Genomic DNA, 22,851 nt, shown 5'->3' with positions numbered 1-22,851 from the left:
GAAACACATTCTGAATGACCAAGCTAAGGTCTGACTGTTTATGATCAAATCATCTCTGCCCAATCAAATAGGGAACCTGAAAGCCCATCCATTTGGTGATGAATTCTTTAGGCTTTTGTGTGTCTGAAAATGTTTAAAATGTCCTTATTTCACCTTTATTTGTGAAAAATATTTTCAATGGGTATAGAATTCTGAGTTAATAGTTTTTTTCTTTGAGTACTTCAAAGATGTTGCTCCTTTGTTTTCTTGCTTACGTTGTTTCAGGAGAAATCTGCTGACAAAGATCCTTATCTCTATTACTCTATATGTAACACATCTTTTTTTCCTCTGGCTGCTTACTTCCACTTATGATAAAAACTCTCAACAAAGTGAGCACAGAGGGAATATACCTCAACATAATAAAGGCTATATAACAAGCACACAGCTAACATCATACTCAACCATGAAAAGCTGAAAGCATTTCCTCTAAGATCAGGAACAAGACAAGGATGCTCTCACCACTTGTATTCAACATAGTATTGGAAGTCCTAGCCACGGCAACCAGACAAGAAAAAGCAATAAAAGGAATCCAAATTGGAAAGGAAAAGTAAAACTGTCACTGCCTGTTGATATGATGCTATACACAGAAAATCCTACAGACACCACCAAAAAAATACTAGGTAGGACTCATCGATAAAATCGGTTAAGTTACAGGACACAAAATTAATATACAGAAATCTGTTGAATTTCTATACACTAACAACAAACCATCAGAAAGAGAAATTAAGAAAACAATCCCACTTACAATCACATGAAAAAGAATAAAATACCTAGGAATGAATCAAACTAAGGAGGTAAAAGACCCATACCTGGAAAACTATAATACACTAATGAAAGTACATGAAGACAACACAAACAGATGGAAAGACAGACTGTGTTCTTAGATTAGAAGAATTATCACTGAAATGACCATACTCCCCAAGGCAATCTACAGATTTGATGCAAGCCCTATCAAAATGCCAATGCCATTTTTCACAGAACTAGAAAAAATACTTCTAAAATTTGTATGGAAACACAAAAGACATCAAATAGGCAATACAATCTTAAGAAAGAGGAACAAAGCTAGAGGTATTATGCTCCCTGATTTCACACTATATTACAAAGCTACAGTCATCAAAACAGTATGGTGGTGGCACAGGAACAGACACATAGACCAAAGGAACAGAAAAGAGAGCCCAGAAATGAATCTACAGTTATATGGTCAATTAATCTATGACAAAGGAGGCAAAAATATACAGTGGGGAAAACTTAGCCTCTTCAGTAAATGGTGTTCAAACTGGACAGCTACATACAAAAGAATCAAACTGGACTACTTTCTCACACCATGCACAAAAATAAATTCAAAATGAATTAAAGACTTAAATATAAGACCTGAAACCATAAAACTTCTAGAAGAAAACAGAGGCAGTATGCTCTTTAGCATCAGTCTTAGCAGTATTTTTTTGGATATGTCTCCTCAGCCAGGGGAAGCAAAAGCAAAAGCAAAACAAGTGGGACTATATCAAACTAAAAAACTTTTGAAAGCTATCAACAAAACAAAAAGGCCACTTACTGAATGGTAAAAGATATTTGCAAACGATATACCCAACAATAGTATTATGAAGACTAAATTACATAAAAATATAATACTTAGTGTACTTTTGGGGAGAAATATAACATAAAATATATTAATTTATAATCCTACTTTAGAAATATTCTGTCTCAGGAGATGTCTTATGGTTTCAGGTTTTCCCCAGTTTTTCTTCATATCCCTCTTGCACATCCTCTCCTATAATTCAGCCTACAGGAGGTGATCAGTCTGCTCCTATGTCCCCCATGATCTGCCATTCTCTTCCTTTCAATTTCCTTCCCTTCCCCTTGCTGAATACACATTAATATTTCAAGACCAAGCTCAAAACACTCATTTTTCTATGAGCCCATCTGACTCTGCTCCATCTGCTCAGACAGAAATGAGGTCTCTCTTATTTGTATTTCTACTATACCTTCTACATACATTCATCACAATACTTCTAACACCATATAGCGCTGTGATCTGCTTCTATTCACTGTTCTACTACGATGATGGCATGGGCCCAAATTCATCATGCTTAAACCAGGGCTTGGCACCTAGTAGGTGCTCAATAAGTGAATTCTGACTGAATGAATCAACCAAAGTGAATGAGCAAGTGAGGGCAAAATGAAAGGCCCCAAGGTTACAATTTGAGGAACCTGAAGATCTGAGGACAGATCAGGCAGGCATTCACTTCTCATTTTGCCAAACAGTTTTTTGTCTTATACCTGTGTTCTTTCCCTCTTAATGAGTGGTTTGGGGGGGGGGGGTGTTATTTCTTTGTTTTTGTTTTGTTCCCCCCCCCAACACCACAGGGGGGAAAAAGACGATTTCTCTTCTACATTGATTTTAACCAACAAATACCTGAGTGCCTGTTACGTGTGAAGATTCCACAGTGAACATATCAGACAGTGTCCTGGGGGAAGGGACAGCATTTTTGTTTGTGTATTCCAAACCTTGCCTTATTAAGTATTTAGCCAGGTTACATTCTACTTAACAGGTGAAAAACTAAGCAAGTCATTCAAGGTAAGTGATATGCCCTGTCACTGGGCAAGTTAATGGATGACCCAGGACTAGAATGTTAAGCCTTTCACTGTAGATTTAATTATTAGTTGTGTCAGATATCTCTCATATTTCAAATGGACAGTCTCATTTAATACAGCACAACTGTGTACATATAATAGTGTCACCTTAAATCAAAAATCTAATGCTTAAAGGACAATAAACTTTAACTCTGGGAAGGTGAAAGAATAACTTTAATAGCCTTTGAGTCATTCCAACCATACCCCAGAGACTACTCCTTGAGAAACATAAAGGTAATTCTAAAACATGAAAATATAGTGAAGGAAAACGAATTTTAAGAGACCGAAGATTTAAATTCTTCTAGTACTGAGCCAATATCTTCTTTACTTAAAGATGTGTGAAGTTTTTATTTTCAGTCCTGTGACTCCTCAGATGAAAACTGGGTGACTACTTATAGAACAGTAGACCAAACAGCAGCTCCCGAATAGAAAAGTGCATGATTCATCTGGGGAGGTTTTGGGGGGTTTTTTGCTTTTGTTTTTGTTTTTGGTGGGAGAGGTGGCTTATGCAGATTATGGGAAGGGCTTTGCTTTATCCTTTACTTAGAATATCTCTACAGCCCAGGGCTGGTGGCTAACTAAACTAACTGCGCTCACCATAACCAGCCTGTGCTTTCCCACTCTAGGCAGGGCAAACGTCCCTCACTGATCCAAGGCTAAATCCCACCTTCAGGGCTGGGATTGGTGCCACCTCCTCCTCTGTGGACTGTTCCCTGTGGCCCCTGCTGCAGATTTTTGGCACCTCTATGCATTCTAGGTTGATCACTTTCTAGTTTGTGTAACAGGTATTGATGTTCTCTCCATTGAGGGCAGAACCATGCCCCACACTGCCTAGGCTAGGGAGTGCACATGGGCAAGACAAAACAACATTTTAAAATTAGTTGCAACCACTAAAAACTTTTACACAGCCTTTAGGCTTCCCTAGAAAAATTGTAAGTTCTACAAGCATGAAGTCCTTACAGAAGCTGTTTGAATCTGTGTTTAACAGATAAATTTTAGACTCTTGGAAATAATATGTATCTTATTCACAACTCAAATTATGCCTCATTCTCAAAACGATTGTTTGCATGAAATGTGTAAGTTCATTTCCAAAATAACCAATGCATAAAGACCTATTGATAATGCAATAAATATGTTTTCCGACTGCCATTTTCAGCACTCACAGAAACAACAGTTTTTATTCAGTATCCTAGCATGGGATGTTTCCTTCAGTTCTTACCCATATAAAAAGCCATTGTACTATAGGCACCCCCCAATTTGCAATCTAATCATTCCTAAGCAATGGTCAAAGGGTAAGAATTATGTAAGTCAAAGTCAAATTTCCTAAATACCTATTTTATACCACAGAAATAGCAAAAAGAAGAAAATTTCAACATGGGCTTTTACAAATATTAAGCATGTAAAAACTTATGTTTAACGAGCCATATTATAAATATTGTATATTTTTAAAGGATTTTTTTCTTGTAACAACTAGACAAGACTGAGTTTTACTAAAAACTTCACTGAGGACCAACTTCTTTTTCTAACAGATCTTATTATAGCAACTGCAGGCTTTCCTATCTCTTAAAGGACGTTTGAATCATCTTTTCACTTCATTCACCTCACATTCTTTCATGGCCAATTATGAACACACCCAAAAGTCTTCAACTGGTAAATGCTAGAGGAAGGTACATATTTCCATAGGTGCTTACTCATCAGTGACCCTTGCTCTTCTATCCCACTTTGCTAAGCTTCTGTGCAAGATAGCACAGTAAGTCAACGTATCTATTTACATTATCAATCACCATTTCAATGTTACACAATTTGGTAGAAAGCATTAAATGGTTACAAATTTGAGACAGAGTATCTTCTTAAAGGTTGCCAAACCTTTCCGAATTCTGAAGAAATGCCCCTCATCCTTTGTTTGATCTTTACCTCAGCTCTTACCTTGCCAGGATTAAGCACCTTTGAAGAGAAGAAATTCCTCTGTCAAAAATCATCACCTAATTCAGAGTTCTATGGGACAGTATTGAAACAATTCAAAGTTTTTCCATCTCAGAAGTCAGCCTGTCTACTTTATTTTTTATTTATTTATTTATTTATTTTGGCTGCGTTGGGTCTTTGTTGCTGTGCACGGGCTTCTCATTGTGATAGCTTCTTTTGTTGCCCAGCACGGGCTCTAGGTACGCTCTAGGTACGCGGGCTTCAGTAGTTGTGGCTCGTAAGCTCTAGAGCGCAGCCTCAGTGGCTTAGTTGCTCTGCAGCATGTGGGATCTTCCTGGACCAGGGCTCGAACCCATGTCCCCTGAATTGGCAGGCAGATTCTTAACCACTGCGCCACCAGGGAAGTCCCAGCTTATCTACTTTATTTATTTATTATTTTTTTGGTATATCTCTGTTGGCTTTTTTTTTTTTTTTTTGGATTGATTGATTGATTGGCTGTGTTGGGTCTTCGTTGCTGTGCACAGGCTTTCTCTAGTTGCGGCGAGCGGGGGCTACTCTTCATTGCGGTGCGCGGGCTTCTCACTGCGGTGGCTTCTCTTGTTGTGGAGCACGGGTTCTAGGCACACAGGCTTCAGTAGTTGTGCAGCCTGTCTACTTTAAATGACTAAATTGTATGGTATCTGAACTCTACCTCAAAAAACCTTTTTTTTTTTAAAGTCAGCCTGTCAACTTTTTTTTTTAATCACAATGTATTACTTTAATTTTTTTAGGTCCTTTTTAAATACTGTTCCTTCTTCAAAACTGTCATCACAGTCAAATGCAAACAAACTGAACTTGAAAGCTGTATCATTCATTTTCACCTGGCCTTTTGATCACTATCAGTACTATGCTCTCCTAGGATAAAAGATTTTCTTGACTTGACATTCTGTTTCTCACAAACTCTTTTCTTAGTCATAAAGAAAAGGAAAAACTTTTGAGGAATGGGACAATTTACAAACAAGAGCTTTAAAGATAAAACTTTTTTTTTAGGAACAGTTGGGGACAGGAATGAGCTGAGCCACTGTGACCAGATCCCAGGGCTGATGGTTCAGTGAACTTTGGTTAACTAGAGGGACAGAGGAATTTATTTATCATAAAACATATCGTAAAACCAGAGGGCTACTAGCCTATTGTTCATAAATTGGGATCACCTGAAGTAATTCTCTAAGAAAAGAATGATGCAGAGATTTTATTTAAGTAGATGACAGTGGGCAGGAACAATGGTCTGAGATATGTCTAGATGATTTATAGATTTATCTTATCATAAATCAACAGTTAACAGTGCATGTAATCTCCTTTCTAGCCTTAAAAATATCTATCCAAAAATATTTTTAAATCTACCTAAATATCCACCTAGATTAATAAGCTACCAACCAGGAAGCCATGTACACACACACAAGGAGGAAAGGAGTTAAGAGTGGTATTCTGCTAGAAGACATGGGCTCTCACAAGGCCAGAGAGCACTCTATTTCTCTTCTCAGTGGTCTGATAAATGGAATATTGCCTGCCATATCAGTAAACAAAGGATGTCACAGTCATCAGTGACTGCAACCACTGCCATAGGTGAGCTGCCATAGGTGAGCCCTGAGGGAACTCAGGAAGGAAAAGAATACTTGCCATCTAGCAGTAATCAGACTGCAGCCACTCCCCACAGTGAGCCCTGAGGAAACTCAGGATATGAAAACACAGGATACAGGCCCAAGATAGCTGAGACGCACATCAAAGGAATGATTTCAGTGAGCCCAGACTCTTGCATGAACCATACATAGAAAAGTGCTAAGCCTGTGATTTCTAGTTTTCTTTAACTAACAGTAATCTTTTGTTCCTACTACCTGCCCTTTGTTGCAAAACTCCTATATATCCTAGCTCCCCCCCTTCGCCTGTTTGGAGCAGTTCTCTCAGGGTTACTTGAGATGTTGCCTCCCGTAAAAATTCCCACCAAATAAAACATAACTCTCCGGGCTTCCCTGGTGGTGCAGTGGTTAAGAACCCGCCTGCCAATGCAGGGGACACAGGTTCGAGCCCTGGTCCAGGAAGATCCCACATGCCACGGAGCAACTAAGCCCGTGTGCAACAACTACTGAGCCCACATGCCACAACTACTGAAGCCTGCACGCCTAGAGGCCGTGCTCCACAACAAAAGAAGCCACCGCAATGAGAAGCCCGAGCACCGCAACAAAAGAGCAGCCCCTGCTCGCCACAACTAAAGAAAGCCTGCGTGCAGCAACGAAGACCCAACGTAGCCAAAAATAAAAATTAATTAATTAATTTTTTAAAAAAACGTAACTCTCAACTTCTAGGTTGCACATATTTTTTAAGCTGACAGGTCCAAAGTATTTTAGTGTCTTTTTATTTAATTAGAATAAAAGGTAAGTTTCCACTATTTGTGTCTCTAAATCTCACAAATTAGAAATGTAGTATCTAGCAGCATATTAACTGAATAATGCTGTGGTTACGACTGCAGGCTTCATACCTGGACCAGCCTGGATGTGTCCTGGTTCTACCACTTAGTAGCTGTGAGCCTTTGGGCCAGTCAATCACCTTTCTGAGGCCTTGGCCTCCTCATCAGTTAAATAAATATAACAGTACATGCCTCAGAAAATTGGTGGGAGAACTAAATGAAACTGTGTATATAAAACTCTTTGCTTAGCACCTGGCATGTAGAAGGCCTTCAAATATGAATATGAATAAAATGTCCACTCTAGCAACATCTCAAATCCCCTCTGATCGGCCGTGCACTTCTCACATTCTGCCATTATTTGTGGGCCTATTTAAAACTCCCTCAAAGCATTCCCATAGCTCTAGCCTCCTCTGGTGCTTTTACCCATCCCCTTATCTGGTTCATGCTACTGCAAAACCAATATGGAAATGATAAAACTCTTGATGGAATGAGAAAGAGGAGAAAGTGAGATAGCAAGGCCAGCAGCACCCTCTCTGGCCAGGGCAACAAAGGCTGGCAACACTCATCTCTCTCATACATTCTCTGGTGCTCTCTCCCGCTGCGTTCAGCATATCCAGAGACTGAATTCAAGAGCACCAGCTACTTGAGGGCACCAGGTAAAATTAGGCAAGTTGCAAGTGCTCTTCCCTTCAACCAGCACTTGGCACTCTACCAGGAATTATATGGCCCACCAAAAAGTCTAGAAGCTCCTATAATGTGAAGTTAAAACAATGATGTACACTTCCCTGTGAGTCACAGAAATCTTTTTCAGTACTTTCAAGTTACAATATGGACAATGTGAAAAAGAAAGAAACACAGGCAGTTCTCTCCTCCATTCAACAACAAAAAAAAGTGAGACCAGAAGGTACCCAAAATGACCAACCAGAAATGATGGTAACTGGATGTTCTGCATAGCTAAAATGACTAATGATGCATTTGGTTCATACCTAATTTATTTTTTTAAATATTTATTCATTTTTATTTATTTATTTTGGCAGCGCCGGGTCTTAGTTGCAGCACACGGGATCTTCATTGCAGCATGGGGGCTTCTTAGTTGCGGTATGCATGCGGGATCTAGTTCCCTGAAGGGATCAAACCCAGGCCCCCTGCATTGGGAGCACCAGGGAAGTCCCTGGTTCGTATCTAATTTAAATTTAATTTAAATTTAAGTTCACACCCAACTTAAACGCATTTACACTAAACCAATAGTTCTCAACCTGGGGCAATTTTGGCTCTCTAGGTATATTTGGCAATGTCTAGAGCTACTGGTATCTAGTGAATTGAGGCCAGGGATGCTGCTAAACATCCCACGATGCACAGAACAGCCCCTCACAACAAAGAATTATCGAGCCCAAAACGTTAACAGTGCTGACCTGAGAAATCCTGCACTAACCAAATACCTTATTGATGGTCATCTTAAACATCATAATCAGTATCAAAAAAGAAAATTCTTTGTTAACCAACCACATTCATTTGTAGAGAATTTTAAGACCCTTTAATTAAACACTTTGTTTTGATCTCACAAAGACTTAAGATGTGGGGTCAATGGAAACCAAAGAAGAAAAAAAATGCCTGGTTGTGATATAATGGTCAGAATGCTATTTCTAATTATGCTACACTGTATGTGTAGTCTGGTATATGAAGGTATAATTGAAAATATTTCAGTTGAAATATCTAGGAAATTATATACTATCTTGCTTTCTACAATGCTGAATATTATTTAACATTGTTTTTGATGACAAGGATATAATTATGACTGTCCATTACTGAAATGTTGGGTGGAATTGTGAGTTTTTTTCTACTTTTTTTTTTTAATTTAATTTTTTTATTAGTTTCTGCTTTATAACAAAGTGAATCAGTCATACATATACATCTGTTCCCACATCCCTTCCCTCATGCATCTCCCTCCCTCCCACCCTCCCCATCCCACCCCTCCATTTTTCTACTCTTGATATCAGATTGTCAGACAATTTCCACTGTCATGTCTAAAAGCATACTCCTGTAGCCACTTCCCATCAGATCAACTCTCATCCCTTTCCTCATTTGTGGCATTTTATTTGCCATGCATGAGCAGTGAAAAATTAAAACCAAGCTTATTAAAGAATTTGCTGAGTGAAGGCTAACATGAATAAAGCACAGAGCTTTCAACATTATTTTAAAAGCAGATACTTTTTTCTTTTTCCTTTTTCAAGTTGGGCTGATGTTCTAGGGGTTAATACTGTTATGCCAAGAATGACCTATGGAAGTGCAGTGTTATTAGATACTATAATTTCCAAACCATTTCTATAACAAGTGAGATATTAATGTTTTCTAAGATGTGAAGAAATGGTTCAAGGACACATTCCTACCTGCCACAATAGAGAACAATAACATTGTGAAAAGTAATTTTTACAGTGACAAAGGGTACATATGTGGTATACAGAATGTATATGTGGTGGGGTGAAATAATGTGCAATAGTAGGGTTGTGTGTCTAGAAAAGATATTTCACTTTTACCAAAAATGAAAAGACTCTGGTCAAATGGGAAATATCCAAAAGGGTAAAGGGGAATTCATATGACATGTTAATGTAATTTCACTTTGTAAAATTTTAAGAGCAAATAAAGACATCTGCTAGTGTGAATTCAGCTGATTGTACTCACTTAAATAACATGGGTATCTGCCTAGAAGTTTTGCTACATTCGTTTTATGAGACCTCTTCAAAAGGGCCTGGCCCAATTCCAGTATACATACCACACATACACAAAATATATATATATATAATTTATAGTTAGCATTTATTGCATACTGATTATGGAAATGTATCAAGCTTTGCATGCATTATTTCATTTAATCCTTCACAACCTTATGAAATAAATACTTTTTCATTATCCCAGTTTTATAAAGGAATGGCCTTAGGGAGGTTATGCAACCCTCCCAAAGCTGTAAAGTGGCAGAGGCAGGATTTAAGCTAAGGCCAGTCTGATAACTGAGCCAGATCTCTCAACGACTTTTACCCCAGTTTCAAGAAACGAAGTTACTCCTCTCAGAACAGAAATTTCTATCATTCACCATTACATTTGATTTTTTTTTTTTTTTTTTTTTTTTTTTTGCGGTACACGGGCCTCTCAGTGTTGTGGCCTCTCCCGTTGTGGAGCACAGGCTCCGGACACGCAGGCTCAGCGGCCATGGCCCACGGGCCCAGCCGCTCCGCGGCATGTGGGATCTTCCCGGACCGGGGCACGAACCCGTATCCCCTGCATCGGCAGGCGGACTCCCAACCACTGCACCAACAGGGAAGCCCCTACATTTGATTTTATCTTGTGCATATTCCATGACTTACATACAGGCACGAAATTCAGTCAAACACCATATTGTGCCTCATCATATTGTGCAGATTTTTGCATTAGAATAAAGTTGAACCTTGTTCACAAGTTTAATCATTTTAAATGTCAATACCTACAAAAGTTTAAAGTAGTTCCCATTTTCCTATCATAAAGAACTGAGAAGGCAATTAAGTTAATTATACCTATACAGAAACCACAAAGTGGGGCTTCCCTGGTGGCGCAGTGGTTGAGAGTCTGCCTGCCGATGCAGGGGACATGGGTTCGTGCCCCGGTCCGGGAGGATCCCACATGCCGCGGAGCGGCTGGGCCCGTGGGCCATGGCCGCTGAGCCTGTGCGTCCGGAGCCTGTGCTCCGCAACGGGAGAGGCCACAACTGTGAGAAGCCCGCGTATCGCAAAAAAAAAAAAAAAAAAAGAAAGAAAAGAAACCACAGAGTGGACCCAGATGCAAAAATATCCTAATTTACATGAAGGAAGTGACCTTTTGTAAGGAAGACAGTATGATTAAAGCCTTCTTTTTTGAAAAGGGCAGACTATTTCAAAGGAGCTAAGAAATGAATTTAACCTACAAATTTAAAATTATTTTCATGTGCATGAAGTTTACCCATGGAGGGAGGGAACAAAACTATTTTAAATATTCCAGCTGTAAAAAGTTATTTGTATTTAAACTATTACTGCTCACCTGAGCCTCATATTTTAGTTACAGTATAACCAACTTTTCTGTGGCTAAGGAACATCTAATGCAAGCTAATAACACAGAACATATTACTGTGGTTTAAGGTTCTCCTCCATCTTGTAAGTGTAGACAGAAAGTCTGAGAATATAGCATTAATTAAAAGAGCTGAAAAGGAACAGAGTGTGTGAAGAACCTTAGAAAACCAAAGGAAAAGGCTCAGCTTGTTATGCAGTTCAGGTTAAATTTACAATCAGAGAGCCAGTCCCTTTGCTTTGCCAAAGAATTTTTTTTCGTTGCACCCCACCCCCAACCCATGATAGAGATTCTCACAGATGTAACTTTGTCTCAAAGAAACAACAGTAATGTAACTCCAACAGCTATAATTAGAGAATACTTTGTTACATAAAACATATAGTTTTGAAAGTTATATAGTTAATGCACTTTTAAATTGAATCATCTCTCAAAAATACCAAGGAAACTTATTTAAAGGAATGCTATGTTGGAAAAAATAAAGAAACTGAGTAAAGAAAAAATTGAGATAAGATGGTGATAAAGCTTGCATATTAACTAGATTTTTATATATTGGGCATAAAATATGCACTTTGAATTTTTTTTTAATTGAAGTATAGCTTATTTACAATGTTTCTGTTAGTTTCTGGTGTACAGCAAAGTGATTCAGATATATATACATATATATATTTTTCATATCCTTTTTCATTATAGGTTATTACAAGATACTGAATATAGTTCCCTGTGCTATACAGTAAGACTTTGTTGTTTATCTATCTTATCTTTTTTTTATTGGAGTATAGTTGCTTTACAATATTGTGTTAGTTTATACTGTACAGCAAAGTGAATCAGCTATACGTATACATATATCCCCTCTTTTTTGGATTTCCTTCTCATTTAGGTCACCACAGGGCACAGAGTAGAGTTCCCTATGCTATACAATAGGTTTTCATTAGTTATCTATTTTATAAATAGTATCAATAGTGTACATATGTCAATCCCAATCTCCCAATTCATCCCACCCCCCTCTCTTTTATATATAGTAGTTCGTATCTGCTAATCCCAAACTCCTAATTTACCCCTCCCAGCCCTTTTCCCCTTTGAAAACCATGTTTATTTTCTGTCTGAGACTGTTTCTGTTTTGTAAATGAGCTCATTTGTACCATATTTTATATTCCACAAATAAGTGATAACATATGATATTTGTCTTTCTCTGGCTTACTTCACTTAGTATGATAATCTCTAGGTCCATCCATGTTGCTGCAAATGGCATTATTCCATTCTTTTTTATGGTTCAGTAATATTCCATTGTATACATATACCACATCTTCTTTACCCATTCATCTGTCGATGGACATTTAGGCTACTTCCATGTCTTGGCTATTATAAATAATGCTGCTACGAACGTTGGGGTGTGTGTGTCTTTTTGAATTAGAGTTTTTGTCTTTTCTGGGTATATGCCCAGGAGTGTTGGATCATATGGTAACTCTGCTTTTAGAGAAACCTCCATATTTTTCTCCGTAGTGGCTGCACCAGTTTATATTCCCACCAACAATGTAGGAGGGTTCCTTCTCTCCACACCCTTTCCCGCATAAAATATGCACTTTGAAATGTAGCACTCAACATGGGATTTCATTCACTCACTCACTCAGTTAGAATTTCACAAACACCTAACATGAACCAGAACTCTGCTAAGTGCTGGACAAACAGCAGGGAACAAGACAAGTATGGCTACTGCTCTCATGATGCTAATGGAAAGTTTCATCTTCATGTTAAAATTATTCAACAAATTACTAAAAGAGGTGATGAAAAAAGCTCCTCTGCATACACAGCTCAACTTGATGAACTGAAGGCCTCCTATGTCTACCTTATTCTCAGCTCGGTTTGTTCCCACACTGACTCCACCTATTCCTGTTAAAACACCAGCCCATGGTGTCTCTGTTGCTGTGGCTGCTGGTGCTTTGGTGCAAAGGGCCCAGACTTGGCACTTTACCTCTAAGATGTGTCAAATGCTCACCTTCACCCCAAACACAAACACCTGCCACCTCCTTCCCTGTCTCACAGACCAGCCGCTGAGAACAAGTCCTTAGGCCCAAGCTCAGCAGCATCCATACTGAACATCCTGACTGTACCCTGCCTTTGGAAAAGAGAATGCAACAGACAAAAACTCCTGCTCTCATGGGATTTAGTGTATATTGGGGTGGGGATGGAGGGACAGAAAATAAGATTTAAAAAAATTAAGAGTTAGTGGTAAGTGTTGTAGAGAAAAATAAAACAAGTAAAGGAGTATAGGAGTGGGGCTTCCAATTTTAAATAAGGTGGCCAAGGAAAGGCCTCAGTGAGGTGTACTTAACTAAAGATGTGAAGCAGATGAACTTAATACTTTTTAAACATTGCAAGTAAGGTTTCAACTGACTAAAATTTTGTATTACTCAAGCCTTTCAGGTCTACAATAAAAAGTTGTGTCATTTAACACACGAGCAAAAGGAAAATACTAAAAGAAAAAATGTAATAAAGAGAAATTATTCCCTTTTAATCTATTCTGAGGGGGGCGGTTTCTGGATAAAGGAAAATAAGCAGACACAAACTATTCAACTTTTCCAAATGTCCATAACAAAGCCTATTTTCTCAATGAGCCACTATAGCATTTGCAGGAACTAATGGTAAGGAGCTAGCTTTAAGACCCAAAATAAGGAGGTTAAAAATCCCTTTTCTAGGGCCTCCCTGGTGGCGCAAGTGGTTGGGAGTCCGCCTGCCGATGCAGGGGATACGGGTTCGTGCCCCGGTCTGGGAGGATCCCATATGCCGCGGAGCGGCTGGGCCCGTGAGCCATGGCCGCTGAGCCTGCGCGTCCGGAGCCTGCGCGTCCGGAGCCTGTGCTCCGCAACGGGGGAGGCCACAGCAGTGGGGGGCCCGCATACCGCAAAAAAAAAAAAAAAAATCCCTTTTCTAGATGCAAAAGTATAAACTGTAGTGACCCAGGAATCTATGCCAGAAATGAACAATTAACAAAAGATATGCAGGAATGACTATTCTGAAATAAGTACATTTACTGCAGCAGTGATAGATGGAATTGCCAGTACAATTTTTTTAAGTTTACAGAAATGAGCCACCATCAAGACAATGAGGAAAAGAAGCACCTCCCCCACCCCTGCCAGCTGGTTCATCAAAGGCCTTCAGACATTGTATGATGACAGCTGCCCACTGAAGGTGGGGATTATGTGTATATCTTTTAATTTTCTGTTTCTTTTTTCTACCTCCCCAATGCCCACAATGTGGTTAAGGCAAATCTCCCAGGTTAACAAAAACATACAAGTTGGTCATTCAGTTCCAAAACTCAGAAACGGGCATTAGTTCTCAATGAGAATGAGCTTATACTGGGCACCACACCGACTTCAGAACAATGACTGCCATCATTGGCAGTTTCCTCCCTGCTTCCTCCTGAATCCTTCTCTTCCCTTCTTTTCACTGTTTTCATAACCAGTGGCATGAGTTTACCGCTTCCTGTAAAAGGACTATAAAGGGTTCTAATTAGCACCCTAGTCAGTTCCCTAGTTCTTCCATGGGGGACAGCCTGTCTGAGTGTAACTACTCACATCCAGGTTTTTATTACACTACGATGTTAAAAGAGTGAAAAAAGCTATGCATAATTCTCTTAATTAGAAAAATTAAAGTGGTTTGCCAACATATATCAATAGGATCATGGTATTGATATATTAATACTATATATACATATGTACCTGTATATATAATAGTATTAATATATATTAGGTTAATATATACATTCTATATTATTCTATGCATTGTTAACTGGCTGTCCATTATAGTTTTTTTTAATGGAATAAAAGAGGCAGTTTTGCCTGTTTTTGCAGAACATCTCAAATTTAACAGGATTCTTGAAAATTAATACTATTTACATAATTTCAAAGTTTAGTACATAACCATCACGCTAATAATGAGATATGACAAGAAATCAGTAGAAGCCTGAATTAGGTGAGTATTCCCAAGAGGTCTGGTTGCACAGCAAAGACCAGAAAGCTACTTTTTGTTTCCATCTTCAGAATCTTTTTTAAGAATATGTTTCTCCTTTTCCTTGAAATGTCTTTTTTTCCCCTTCCTCACTAGCTGCAGTTGACCAGAATTACTCTTTTTTTTTTTTTTTCCTTTTTGCGTTATGTGGGCCTCTCACTGTTGTGGCCTCTCCCGTTGCGGAGCACAGGCTCCGGATGCGCAGGCCCAGCGGCCATGGCTCACGGGCCCAGCCGCTCCGCGGCATATGGGATCCTCCCAGACCGGGGCACGAACCCGTATCCCCTGCATCGGCAGGCGGACTCTCAACCACTTGCGCCACCAGGGAGGCCCTAGAATTACTCTTTTTAATACTCTGGATAAACTAGACAAAAATATCAGAGACAGTATCTTCCCCATTACTAAAGATCAATAATTACTATCCTTATAGTCAGAGATGTTAAAAAAAACTGGCAATAAGGGACTTCCCTGGTAGCACAGTGGTTAAGAATCTGCTTGCCAATGCAGCGGACACGAGTTCAAACCCTGGTCCGGGAAGATCCCACATGCCGCAGAGCAACTAAGCCTGTGTGCCACAACTACTGAGCCTGCACCTTAGAGCTCACGAGCCACAACTACTGAAGCCCGTGGCCTAGCTCTGCAACAAGAGAAGCCACCGCAACGAGAAGCCAGCGCACCACAACAAAAAGTAACACCTGCTTAGGGCAACTAGAGAAAGCCTGTGTGCAGAACAAAGACGCAATGCAGCCAAAAAAAAAAAAAAAAAAACTGGCAATAAGAAATTTATGGGAGGTAGGAAAGTACATGGGTTAAGAGCCTGAGTTTAAAATCCTGGCTCCCCAGCCAGGTAAACTTGGACAAACTTTTTAATCTGTCTGGACTTCTGGTTCCTCTTCTGTATAATGTGGATTACAGATCTTACTAGTGATGATTGAGTTTATGCATGTAAAGCACTTAGGACAATGTCTGACCAAAAAAGTAATTGCTCAATAAATGATAGCTATTATTGTTTTGACCCTTATGATTGTTACTTATAATTAAGAGGCTGAAGAAGTAGTCACAGATATAGAAGATATAATCACACATAGTATGTTTGGGTTTAGAGAAGGGGGGTGGGGATGTTAGTCAATGTTTTCAGTTATATATTCCACAAATTCATAATCTTTGCTACTATTCAGAGGCAGTAAATATTTTACAGTTATGTTTTAAAATCTAGGCCAGTCTACATTTCAATGTCTCACAATTTTTTAACCAGCACCAATTGAAAAAAGCATCCCAATTTCAGAGATGTTGAAATGTTAAAAAGATTTGATAAAATATTTTAGATTTTATGAAATACATTAAGAGACGGAAAACAATACAGTGATGCTTCAGGTCTCAGATGTTCTACAATCTCATCTTTTTGTATGAGAGCTAGAAATTAAAATCTTGCTTCTGATCATGACTAGTTTCTACTTGTCAGATTGCTTTTTAAAGTATGCCCTTTAGAGATGGGCAGAAGAAAGGAGCACTATTAGAAGTTTTGACCTTAAAAGCCAAGTCCTAATAGTGAGAAATAACAGGCAAAGAAAAAAAAAGACTGTTCAAGGAGAGGACACCTGGAATGGTAAGTGATAGATATAAGATAATGAAACTCCTGACAACATGACAAAGCATTCTGAGGCCTTTCAGTGGAGGAGCAACCCAGGGCCTACAAACTCCAGTATACTCTCGAATCAAGACATATCACAGCATCAGAAAGGATGCCAGGAATAATCTGAGCTGTTACACTAAAAGGGATATCTAGTCCATTAAATCTCAAGGAGAACAAAGTATACTATTCCCATGCCTTTCCTCATAACACACCGCTGCACAAAACTAGTACATATTGCTGATAGGAGAACATGAATGGTGCAGACACAGGACAGCTGAGACCACTGACAGAATATTTTAGTGTGCAAGCTGGGATTACTGGTCAGAAAAGGTTACATCTGACATTCTGTCTCCTCTATAGCCACAAAGCCATCTTGCCTCTCCTTGAATATCCTCATTAATAAGGAACTCACAACCACCAAAAGAAACCAATTCCATATTCTTTCAGCGTTGCCAGAAAATTCTTATGTTGAAGCAAGATATGCCAAGCTAGTTTGGGGTTCCTCTGTTGACAATATTTACTGAGCCCTTGAGTGGACTCTGAGGGGCCCTTGAGGAGCAATGGCAATGGATGACTCAAGTTAGGGACTGGTGGGACAGGCACAGGAAAAACAAGGAGAAATTCAGTGAAGAAGTTGAGGTGGCTGGCAAGAGTGAATGCAGGAGGATTTTTTTCCAGGAGGGTAGAAGATAAATATCAGGAAAAGCTAAGAGAGAGCTGACCATAGGTCCTGACCAGCAGCTATGTGGACCATGGAAGATCAACTGCCACTTGAGTCATCAGGGAACCAGCATTAAAGGTGAAAGCCAGGCTTCAGTCAGGAAACAGAGGCAGGGTGTGGTTCTGTGATGCAATTCAGGCTTTATGGAAGTCTGACATAAAAGTGGGGCTCAAGACAGCACAGGAGGAAATACTGAGGAGAAAGGCCAGCAGTAAAAGGCAGTTTTGGCAGGAACTAAGGGGAGGAAAGGACTAAGCAGGAAGTGGATAAAAGGGGGTGGGAAAATATGTGCCTAAAAGAGCTTGTACCTTGGGCAGTAACTTGTACTCAGTAGGTACAAGTGTAAACAACCAATCACAATCCAGAGAGACAGCGCTAGATCAGAGATACACATAAGATGCAAAAAGAAGCCCAAACTGTGAGAGTAGTATTTGTGTTAATCCTAACAAAAATACCGGAAAAAGGGCTTCCCTGTTGGCGCAGTGGTTGAGAATCCGCCTGCCGATGCAGGGGACACGGGTTCGTGCCCCGGTCCGGGAAGATCCCACATGCCGCGGAGCGGCTGGGCCTGTGAGCCATGGCCGCTGAGCCTGCACGTCCGGAGCCTGTGCTCCGCAACGGGAGAGGCCACAACAGTGAGAGGCCCGCATACCGCAAAAAAAACAAAACAAAAAAACGTGCCTTCTTCTGAAATATGATCACTCTGATCACTGTTCTCACACCCAATGTGACCTTATACCCTGGTGTTTATTATACATCATATCCCCCTTCTAGGATGGAAATTTGTCCCATTCATCTTTGGATTCCCAACATCATTTATCAATATCGGTTCATCATCAATATGACATCATTAAGGTAAGGTAGCATGTTTTAGGAAAAGAAATGTTACATGTTAGTCAATTTTCTGCAGAGGAAGTAAAGATGACTTTGTTTAAAAGTTGTATTTTTCTACAAGTGGTTTTTAGCAATTAGTTTTAACTGAATTTGTCTATAATTTGATAACTTCCCATACATTATACTACATTGCACTTGAAACTATAAGCGTATTCTTCGGCTGGGGTATCTTATAATTTATTTGGCTCTACATACTGACTTTTCACCTCCTAAACATATTCACTAGCATATATTTTAAAAATACAAATAACATATGGTAAAGTCATGGCACTTTTAAAGGCTACTTATTAACATGTGTCCTAACACAAAATTCTGCCAGAGGCCCCAGGGAACAACCCAGCCTTGCAGAGCAGACAAGATACCTGTCTGCAGCAAGGCTTCACTGTACCTCTGTGCAGTCCCCAGAATGGAAGCAGCTCCCTGGTTTCTGCAGATGCAGCAGCTGGTGAAGTTGACAGTTTAATTCCAGTGAGTGGGTATGTGTATGAGAGAGGCACAGCAGTTGGGTTTGTGTTCACTCTATTCCTGCATAAGTGAAGCAATAATACAAAACAGATTATGGGCTCTCAGGGTACTTGCTGGTGCTAATGTCCACCCACTATTAACTGCATTCCAAGGACAGATGACTAATTCTGGACAATGCTCTACAAACAATGCCAAATTTATTCCTGAAAACACACACACATACACAACTCCTAAAGCGTGACTAATGCATGATTATTCTAGGTTTAATATTGAATAGTTCAAATAAGATTAAATGTTTGTATGAATTTTGAAAGGTCCATTTCTATACTGAGGGTTACTGGTAAAGGTTTAACCAAAGTCACTAACGTGGATATAGAGTACTCCATTATAAACATCAATAACAGGCAGTTAGGAGCCATAGAAAGCTTTGACCATGGGAAGGAGATGAACAATACCCAGATTTAAGAAAATTAATTGGGGGAGGGGGGCGATGTACCGTGGATAGCTGGTGGGAGAAGTGCCCTGAAATAAGACAAAGGCCACCATCATGAAATGAAGAAGAATCAATAACAACTGGGTGGCTAACTCGGTAGCAAGTAGATAAGAGGGAAGAGCAGATTTAAAAAAAACTTTGAAGTCTAACAAAAGCAAGGTTAATAATTCCTCCAAGAAAGTCAGGAGGCGGGGCTCGACTGCAGCAGAAAAAGGAGCTGCAATTTGGTACCCTTAGGACATTTACATTTATTCAGCAGTAAAGATTAAGAGAAAGAAGCCCAGAGGGTGGATGACACCACCAAATAAGAAGTGGCAGGAAATAATGGGAATGCTGGAGGAGAGAAAGGAGAAAAACGACCTAGTCAAAGGAATAAACTTGGAGATCCAGTTGAAGTATGAAAATCAGGACCAAGAAAAGAGCTTTAAAAAGAAGCAAATACCGGGAATTCCCTGGCGGTCCAGTGGTTAGGACTCTGCCCTTTCACTGCCAACATAGCGGGTTCGATCCCTGGTTGGGGAACTAAGATCCCACAAGTCACGTGGCATGGCCAAAAAAAGAAAAAAACAAGGAAATACCACCCAGAAATTAAGAATAAGGACCGCAGAATTCCCTGGCGGTCCAGTGGTTAGGACTTGGCGCTTTCACTGGTCAGGGAAGCCTCGCCGCAGGGCCAAAAACAAAAACAAAAACAAACAATAAGGACTACAAACCGGCTACTGGATGATACGTAGGAATTCACTGCTCACTTAGAACACTGATCAAGTTTAGAACAGAAGCCAGCCTAGAACAAGGAAAGGAAGTAGGGAGAAGGATGGGCTGAGGGGATGAAGAAGCAGAGGCAGCAATGGAAGTATATGCAGCAGTTTAAGGAAGAAAGCTCCAGAGAATATCCAAGTTTAAAGTCTAGGAAGACCTCATTTTGAGAGAAGTGGAGGTGTAGGACAAGGAGCCTGTGAAATGCGGAGTGGATTCATCCTCCAGATTAGGAAAGAAACAGAGGGCAGCAATAAAGGACACTAAGAAACCAAGACTGAATGAAAGGTCACTTGTGTTCACGTCAGATACTCCACTTGGATATAAATTGTCTATCAGCATAAATTAAAGTCTACTTCAACTTAACGGGTTAAGTTGAGAAAAAAGAACAAAGCAAAAAAGTACACCAAATGTAAAAAATACAATTAGAAATCAACTGGAAATGGGCAAAAAATTTGCCAAAAATACAGAGGGCCAATATGACGTGTTAGTTGAGGGACAATCTATATCATTCTTTGCCTTGCACCTAAAAAATATTGGTTGCCTGGGCTCAGGACCAAAGGTGGGGTTCACCCTAGCTTGGAAATGCACAGTAGTTGATGAAGTTGGTTGCACATCAGAATCACCTGGGGCTCTTGTCAAAAATACAGCTGGGCTTCCCTGGTGGCGCAGTGGTTGAGAGTCCGCCTGCCGCTGCAGGGGACGCAGGTTCATGCCCTGGTCCGGGAAGATCCCACATGCCGCGGAGCGGCTGGGCCCGTGAGCCATGGCCGCTGAGCCTGCATGTCCAGAGCCTGTGCTCCGCAAAGGGAGAGGCCGCAACAGTGAGAAGCCCGCGTACCGCAAAAAAAAAAAAAAAAAAAAAAAAAAAAATACAGCTAACCCTACCCCCTGGAGATTCGGACTCATTCTATCTAAGGTACTCCAAGTAATTTTGATGCAGTTGGTAGGATGGCATTTGGAAACCAAGCTGATTATCAGAATTACCTGATATACTTTTAAAAAATACAGATTCATGAGCTTGTGTCTAAACCTACTGAATCTCGCACACTATACTCGCATCCATAAAATTAAATGCATTATGTTTAAATCCTTTTTCAATCAACTTTCCAGCAAATGCACGTAGAAAAGAATTTTCAGGCAAACCTTGGAGATACTGCGGTTCAGTTCCAGGTCACCACACTAAAGTGAATATTGTAATAAAGCAAGTCACAATTTTTTGGTTCTCCAGTACATATAAAACTATGCCTACAGTACACTATAGTCTATTAACTGTGCACCAGTATTACATTTCCAAACGCTGTACATACCTTACTTTAAAAATACATTATTGGACTTCCCTGGTGGCGCAGTGGTTAAGAATCCGCCTGCCAATGCAGGGGACACGGGTTCGAGCCCTGGTCCGGGAAGATCCCACATGCTCCGGAGCAACTAAGCCCATGCGCCACAACTACTGCCCTGTACTCTAGAGCTCACAAGCCACAACTGCTGAAGCCCACTCGCCCGAGAGCCCACGTGTCGCAACTATTGAGCCCACACATCACAACTACTGAAGTCCGTGTGCTCTAGGGCCCACGTGATGCAACTACTGAGCCCGCGTGCTGCAACTACTGAAGCCCATGCACCTAGAGCCTGTGCTCCACAAGAAGAGAAGCCACCACAATGAGAAGCCTGCGCACCGCAGCAAAGAGTAGCCCCTGCTCACTGCAACTAGAGAAAGCCAGCGCGGAGCAACAAAGACCCAACGCAACCAAAAAATAAATAAAAATTTAAAAAATACTTTATTTCTAAAAAATGCTAACCATCATCTGAGCCTTCAGCAAGTTGTAATCATTTTGCAAGGTCGAGGGTCTTGCCTCGATGCTGATGGCTTCTGACTGATCAGGGTGAGGCTGGAGTGGCTGTGACAATTTCTTAAAGACAAGACAATGAAGTGTGCTGACTTCAACTGACTCTTCCTTTCGTAAAAGATTTCTCCGTAGCATGCAACGCTGTTTGATAGCATTTTACCCACAGTGGAAGTTCTTTCAAAACTGGAGTCGATCTCAAACCCTACCACTGCTTTATCAACTCAGTCTACGTACTGATCATATTCTAACTCTTTGTTGTCATTTCAACAATCTTCACAGCATCTTCACTGGGACTAGAGTCCATCTCAAGAAACCACTTTCTTTAGTCATCCATAAGAAGCGATTCCTCATCCATTCAAGTTTTACTATGAGACTGCAGCAACTCAGTCACATCTCCAGGCTCAATTTCTATTCTAATGCTCTTGTTATTTCCACTGAAGTCTTGAACCCCTCAAAGTCATCCGTGAGGGCTGGAATCAAGTTCTCCCAAACTCCTATGAAAGTTCGTATTCTGACCTCTTCTCATGAATCACAAATGTCCTTAATGGCATCTAAAATGGTGAAACCTTTCCAGAAGATTTTCAATTGACTTTACCCAGATCCATCAGAGGAATCACTATCTATGATAGCTATAGCCTTATAAAATGCATTTCTTAAATAATAAGACTTGAAAGTTGACATGACTCCTTGGGGAATTCCCTGGTGGTCCAGTGGTTAGGACTCCGCACTTTCACTGCTGAGGGCTCAGGTTCAATCCCTGGTCGGGGAACTAAGATCCCACAAGCCACACTGCACAACCAATTAATTAAATTAAATTAATTAATTTGAAAAGAAGAAGAAATGACTCCTTGATCCATGGGCTGCAGAATGGATGTTGTGGCAGCAGGCATGAAAACATTAATATGGTTGTACGTCTCCATCAGAGCTCTT

General features: G+C 40.1%; 1 protein-coding gene and 1 non-coding gene across 2 annotated transcripts in view; one reads left to right on the top strand and one right to left on the bottom strand.

The window, feature by feature from the left end:
* Positions 1-22,851, bottom strand: part of FGD4 (FYVE, RhoGEF and PH domain containing 4) — a 200,660-nt gene that overhangs the window by 172,664 nt on the left and 5,145 nt on the right. The gene's annotated exons all lie outside the window — the stretch shown is intronic.
* On the top strand, positions 22,618-22,690 carry TRNAE-UUC (transfer RNA glutamic acid (anticodon UUC)). The gene has a single exon. It is a non-coding gene; the product is annotated as a tRNA-Glu (tRNA).

The sequence above is a fragment of the Mesoplodon densirostris genome, chromosome 11 (genome assembly GCF_025265405.1).
Source record: "Mesoplodon densirostris isolate mMesDen1 chromosome 11, mMesDen1 primary haplotype, whole genome shotgun sequence".
NCBI classification, from domain to species: Eukaryota; Metazoa; Chordata; class Mammalia; order Artiodactyla; family Ziphiidae; genus Mesoplodon; species Mesoplodon densirostris.
The sequence above is the reverse complement of the archived record's forward strand: the minus strand, read 5'-3'. Positions and strand labels throughout refer to the sequence as shown.